The sequence below is a fragment of the Bos javanicus genome, chromosome X, assembly GCF_032452875.1.
Source record: "Bos javanicus breed banteng chromosome X, ARS-OSU_banteng_1.0, whole genome shotgun sequence".
Lineage (NCBI taxonomy): Eukaryota > Metazoa > Chordata > Mammalia > Artiodactyla > Bovidae > Bos > Bos javanicus.
In genome coordinates, this window is record NC_083897.1 from 6,143,703 (window position 1) to 6,150,976 (window position 7,274).

Below are 7,274 nucleotides of genomic sequence, written 5' to 3' on the forward strand. Positions count from 1 at the left end.
TACTGCTGTCCTAGAGATCTAGCTGAACCCATGCCAAATACAAGTTGTCAGAGGTAAGACATTAATGAAAACACTGTATTCACATATTTAATAAAACAAGAACTAGAAGGGACTTTTATTTACAAAAACACTTGCTGGCAAATAATTTAAATATTATTCTTCACAACATTTTGTGCATGCCACATATAATCTCACCATTAGCAGTTATAATTGTGGATGCACTAATGTTGACTTATAGTTTTAGTACTTAAAGGTTAATATTCCTGTCCCATCAACAGATGAATAGACAGTCAAATTGTCATATATACATACAATGAAGTATTTTTACCCATAAAAAGAATGAAGTAGTGATACTTATGAGACCAGGGATGAACCTCAAAAACATGATGCTAAGTCAAAGAAGCCAGACACAAAATGACCACATACTATATGAATTCATTTGTACAAATGACAGGAGTAAGCAAATCCACAGAGAGGCAAGGTAATGGTTGCCTGGGACTGAAGGAACTGGAGGTATGGAGAAGTGGCTGTTTAATGAGTTCAAACTAGCCTTTTGAGGTGATGAAAAATTTCTCAAATTATAAAATGATGATGATTGTACAGCTCAGTGAATATACTAAAACCCACTGAATTTTACACTTTAACTTAGAGAATATTATGCTATGTAAGTTGTGTCTCAGAATATATTTTAAAAGTTCTTTTATAAATTGGTGAAAGAAGAGGAGAGCCATGCCAATAGCTGAGGAACGAGTTCAAGACCAAAGAAATAGCCAGATCTGAGGCTTCAAGGCCAGTTTGAAGCCTCACATGATTTAGGAACAGCAAACGGGCGGTGGGGATACAGTGAAGAGAGCAAAAGGACGAGAATAGGAAATGAGATGACAAAAATAACGGGAGGCCTTGTGGAGGCTTATCAGCCATTGTATGGACTTTAAGTTATCCTCTATTGAATTGTGAAGTCTTAAGAGGTTTGAGCTGAAGAGAAACACGATCTGATTTGGGGTTTTTAAGAAAATCTTTCTGGATTTTGTATGGAGAAGAGAATGTAGGAGCAGAAGATGTTAAGCAGGGAGACAAGTTAGTAGGTTTTTACAGTAATCCAGGCCCCAAAGTGATGGTAGTTTTGACTAGAGTCTTAACAGTGCAGGAGATAAGAAATGTTGAGATTTGCTGACACATTTTTAAATTGGAGAAGAGAGGATTCCCTATAAGCTGGGTGTGAAGTGTAAGAGAAAGAATCAGTGATGACTCCTACTTTTTTGGCCCAAGCAATCGGGTTATCTTTTATTGGTACAGGGAAGACCATGCTATGAGCAGTTTAGGGATAGAAGTTTCACACAATATACTTAAGACACCAATTCATTATTAAGTGGAAATTTTGATCAGACAGTTGCATATATAAAGCATACCTACATAGAACATAGGCTGGTGTCTTTTCTGATTTCCCAATATCCAGGAAATATCAATGTTTGAATATTTTTATTTATTTTATTTTGTAGAGTATTTTTTTATTTATTCATTTTGGCCTTATCATACAGCATGTGAGATCTTAGTTCCCTGAACAGTGTTGAACCTGGGCCCCCTCCACTGGGAGCATGGAGTCTTAACCACTGACCACCAGGGAAGTCCTGATCTTTAAATGCTTTAATCTCTCTTCTGTTTGAGTCTTGAGTTCAAGGGAAAGGCCAGACTACTAATATAATCTGGACTCCTTATTAGCACATACATGTTTTTTAAAGCCACCTGATTAGCATATATATGATTTTTAAAGCCATGGGTATAGCTTTCTCAAAACATTTCTTCTACTATGTGAGATACATAGATTGTGAGAGAGGACATATATTCTCTGAGGGAGGCCTGCTTATTAAGAAAAGACAAAGGCCTACCTAACTTTGAGCTGACTGGTATAAGGGTAGATTTTTAAAAAATGGTTTTTCTCATTGCCAAGAGGAAAATTCCCTCTCCCTTTCTCAGTATATTTCTGTGAAAAATCTATTATTTGTGAATCCTTCTCCTTTCCCTTTAATATCTCTGTAGATCTGTTTGAAGACTAGGTAAGCCACTTGCTAGCTTTGCAACCCAGGAGTGTTTTTCTTAAGCATCTGGGAAGCATCTCTTTGAAATGTAAACATCAAGGAATATAGAGTGTGAATGTTTCCCTGTTACTGTAGGAATGCCTTTTCCTGAGCTGTAACCAAATGCTTGTACTAGTGACAGGAGTTTTGTTTTTCCTTCAGACAAAGGCAATTAGCTAACAGAAATGGCTATCTCAATACCAGATGAATTGGGGATGAACTGTGAAAGAATGCATACGAAACAGTGTTGTAGTGTCCTCTTATGGAAAGACAAATTATGGTTAATCTTGAGAACATGTATGTAATGCATTGTAACTGCTTGATGATATATAGGGCGGAATCTCTTTCTGTCTTCAGAATCTATTAGCAGGTTGCCTGTGATGTGCGTTTTAATCTGGTTCAGTGCATGTAAAGTACTAAAATGGTGTCCTTTCCTTTCTGCATCTTATGGAGAAGATTCTCTGCCTTGACAGGATGTTTTTAATTTGTACAACACTGGTGAATGAGGGGGCAAATGCTCGTAAAGCTTCTGTGGGTGCCTCGTAGTACTAAAGTGGAAAAAATTTCTATAAGACATAGCTCTCTCTATAGTATATCATTTTATAGATTGAATTTCTGGACATGTTGGTAACCCAAGTTACCTGTCCACTTCCCCCAGATTCAAATGCACCCCCATTTTCAGATTGGACACGATTCTTCGAAGTAAAAAAAAAAAAAAAAAAAAAAAACTATGGATTTAAAATAGGAGGGCTATTAGCAACGACAGATTATGTGGAACCATTATACTAGGGATTGAGGATATAAGGATTAGCAAGATAAAATTGTTCTCATGGAATTTACAGCCCAGTGAAAAAGCTAGACAAACAAGCGATTAAAATACAGTGGGATTAAGTGGTAACAAGGAATCACAAATTATTCTGGTATAACTAGGAGCCATATTTAGCACAGTCTTTGAGAGTCAAATGAGGTTGCCTGAAGGAAGGTGTCTTAGCTGAGACCTGAATAATGAGTAAAGTGAGCTTTAGAAAAAGTGAAGGTGAAGGGGTGAAGGGTGTGCCTAGCAAAGAGACTAGCATGTGCTAAACTACGGACAGATGAGAGGAAATAAGTTTGTGTGGAGCTGTAAGCAGTTTAGTTTAATTAGAACATGGAGTATATCCACAGAGACATGGGGATGGTTAGTGAAAAAGTATAAGACTTGTACCCACATGCCTTGCTATGCCATTTGAATTTAACTTTGCAGGCAACAGGAAGCCTGAAGGCAAGGCAGTGGAGGTAATGATTATATTTGTGCTTTATTTAAAATGATTAATGATATTGTGATATGAAAAGTAGTTTGGAATTGGGAAAGACTTGGTATAGGGTGACGTGTTAGGAGAAGGTCCAGGTAAGAGATGAGGGTGTCTTCTGCTTAAGGATGTGACATATGGATGGATGGAGAGGAATGGTGATGTTCCAGTGATATTTAGGAGTTACAATTCATAAAACATTGGTATTGATTAGACGTAGAAGATGAGGCAGAAGGAGAAGTATGCTGTTCACTGGCTGCTGCTGCTACTGCTAAGTCGCTTCAGTCGTGTCCAACTCTGTGCGACCCCACAGACGGCAGCCCACCAGGCTCCCCCATCCCTGGGATTCTCCAGGCAAGAACACTGGACTGGGTTGCCATTTCCTTCTCCAATGCATGAAAGTGAAAAGTGAAAGTGAAGTCTCTCAGTCGTGTCCGACTCTTCGCGACCCCATGGACTGCAGCCCACCAGGCTCCTCCGTCCATGGGATTTTCCAGGCAAGAGTGCTGGAGTGGGGTGCCATTACCTTCTCCAGTTCACTGGTGTATTTGCCCCCAAATCCCATGGTTGAAAATCTTGCTTTTAGAAATTTGGAGGGCAGTTTCTTCAGCCGGCCTGCTGCCTTGCTTCCATCTCCTTTGTGCCCAAGCAGAGTCACAGGCTCCCGAGCTCCTCCTGCTCTCTATTGCTGGCTTCTCTCTGTGGCATGAGTCTGTTTGGAACAAGCTCGGGTTTTGGATCTGGCAGGACCACCATGTTTGGCAACACAACCACAGATAAATCACAACCTTATGAAAGATATGAAGGGCTTCCCTGGTGGCTCAGTGGGTAAAGAATCTGCCTGCAATGCAGGAGACCTGGGTTTGATCCCTGGGTTGGAAAGATCCCCTGGAGAACTGAACAGTTAACCCACTCCAGTATTCTGGCCTGGAGAATTCCATGAACTGTATAGTCCATGAGGTCACAAAGGATTGGACGTGACTGAGAGACTTTCAACTTTCACTTTCACTTTATGAAGGATATTGAGGTAACATCCTCTCCTGATGATAGGATTGGTTGTCTGTCTTTTAGCCTACCAACCTTGCTAGGGAACTTTCTTCTGTAGGATCGTGGGCTAACGATGTTGATGTTTGCTGCTAGGAAGCTCAGTGGAGAAGGAAATGGCAACCCACTCCAATACTCTTGCCTAGAGAATCCTGTGGACAGAGGAGCCTGGTGGGCTGCTGTCCATGGGGTCACACAGAGTTGGACAGGACTGAAGCAACTTAGCATGCATGCATTGGAGAAGGAAATGGCAACCCACTCCAGTGTTCTTGCCTAGAGAATCCTGTAGATAGAGGAGCCTGGTGGGCTGCTGTCCATAGGGTCACACAGAGTCAGACACGACTGAAGTGACTTAGCATGCATACATGCATTGGAGAAGGAAATGGCAACCCACTCTAGTATTCTTTCCTGGAGAATCCCAGGGACAGAAGAGCCTGGTTGGCTGCCATCTTTGGGGTCGCACAGAGTCGAACACGACTGAAGTGACTTAGCAGCAGCAGCAGCTGCAGGAAGCTCAAGATAGTGGACAGACTGTTGCAAAAGCCCAGCAGATACACACCTAGCCTGTGCTAGATGTCTGCTGGAGTGATGATGGGAGCAAAGTGTTTACAGCATCATGTGATAAAACTACCAAAACATACGACCTCAATAGCAGGCAGGCAATAGACACATTGTGCAACATGATACTCCTGTTAAAACTATACATTGGATCACCACACCAAACTACAGTTGTGTGATGACCTGGAACTAGGATAAGACTTTGACGTTTGGGGATACACAATTATCAACCCCTATGATGATTTTACAACTTCCTGAAAGGTGTCACTCTGCTGACATGATAATCCTACGGCTGGGTGGCAGCTACAGAGAGGGAACTGATTATCTATCAGTTAGAGAATCAACCTTCTGAACTCAGGAGGATAGCGTCTCCACTGAAGCATCAGCATCAATATGTGGCTGTTTTTTAAAGACAAACAGAATAAACTGAACAGGTTTGCCCTGGGAAGCATTGAGGGGAGAATTGCTATTCATTACATCAACCCCCCAATTCCTGCCAAAGATAACTTCACTTTTAAATATTAATCTAACAGAACCAACACTTCAGCTCCTCAAGATGTCTACGTGGTAAATGGAATTGTGTTCCATCCTGTTCAAGGCACCCTTGCAGCTATGGGATCTGATAGTAGATGCAGCTTTTGGGACAAAGATGCCAGAACAAACTAGAATTTTGGAGCAGTTAGATCAGCCAATATTGGCTTAACAGCTTCAATCACAATAGAAATGTATTTGTGTACACTTCCAGCTTACTACTAGGGGCTTCCCTAGTTGCTCAGATGGTACAGAATCAGCCCAGAGTGAGGAGGCCCAGGTTTGATCCCTGAGTTGGGAAGATCTCGGGAGAAGGGAATGGCTACCCACTCCAGTATTCTTGCCTGGAGAGTTCCATGGACAGAGGAGCCTTGCAGGATGCAGTCCAAGGGGCCCCTAAGACTCGCACATGGATTGAGCGACTAACAATTTAACTTTCTAGCTGCTGCTGCTGCTGCTAAGTCGCTTCAGTCATGTCAGACTCTGTGCGACCCCACAGACGGCAGCCCACCAGGCTCCCCCATCCCTGGGATTCTCCAGGCAAGAACACTGGAGTGGGTTGCCATTTCCTTCTCCAATGCATGAAAGTGAAAAGTGAAAGTGAAGTCGCTCAGTCGTGTCCGACTCCTAGCAACCCCATGGACTGCAGCCCACCAGGCTCCTCCGTCCATGGGATTTTCCAGGCAAGAGTACTGGAGTGGGGTTCCATTGCCTTCTCCTAACTTTCTAGCTACTACTGGTCAAAAGTATGTGGAGTATCAGGAATCCTTCATCTTCAATGTTATCATCCCTGCATACTGTAGGTGTTCAATAGGTATTCATGAATTTGATGATATTATTTAGTTTGGAAATATACAAGTGTAACCTTTATTCTGTTTTGATTAGTGTCAAGATATTCTGCCATTAAAAATTTACACCCAGTTTAAAACAATTTTTTGGAATTCATTTTGGCTTGCCCCTTGAGTTATCCATATGTCTGTGAAACACAAATGATACCTGGCAATGGGATGGGTGCCTTGTTTTGCAGATGAATATGAGGTGTGGTCTCCTGTTTAAATTCTCTTTCCCCTGAGAGACCAAAAGTAAGTACATCCCACTTGGTATTCCCTTTCTGAGCAGTTTATCCTTTACCAACTCAAACCCAAACTGATTTAAATGCATCATGTTTGAGAGGGATAGATGAATTTCCTGTCACCATCACAGATGCCTAAAGCCAGCCTAAAGCAGAATACATTATCAAGTAAACAAATATTTACCCAAAGTAGCTGTAGCCAACATTCTGCTGATTTTTACAAATGTAGCAACTTAGGTAAGAGAAATTAGAAATTAGTAAGAATGTTAAATTGTAATCTAAAGGGAATCCTGGTAATTTAATATTGTTATTTAACATAGTTGGCCACATAGAGAAAATTTCACTGTATCCAGTATGGGAGATGAAATAAAGTGCATAATGACCTTCAAAATTTTTCTCAGTTAACCAGAACATTCCAACACCATTATTGTTCACTGTCATTTCATCTGTAGTTCTAAGCACATCTTGCGTAAAGTAAGCATCCAACACTATTTCTTAAATAAGCATGTGCATTAGCAAATATGAGAAAATGATATAAAATTATGCAGTTAAGAGTACAGGAAACCAAAACTAAACAAAGCATAGCTTGATTCCTTGATAATTCTGTAGGCACTTTGGAATATTTTAAGAGCTTGTTGTTGCTGTTCAGTAGCTAAGTTGTGTCCGACTCTTTGCAGCCCCATGGACTGCAGCACACTGGGCTTC

At 41.1% G+C, this 7,274-nt stretch overlaps 1 pseudogene; it reads left to right on the plus strand.

Moving 5' to 3' along the window:
* The first annotated feature begins 2,796 nt into the window (after window positions 1-2,796).
* Window positions 2,797-6,347, plus strand: LOC133242235 (mRNA export factor-like; annotated as a pseudogene).
* Window positions 6,348-7,274: the final 927 nt, after the last annotated feature.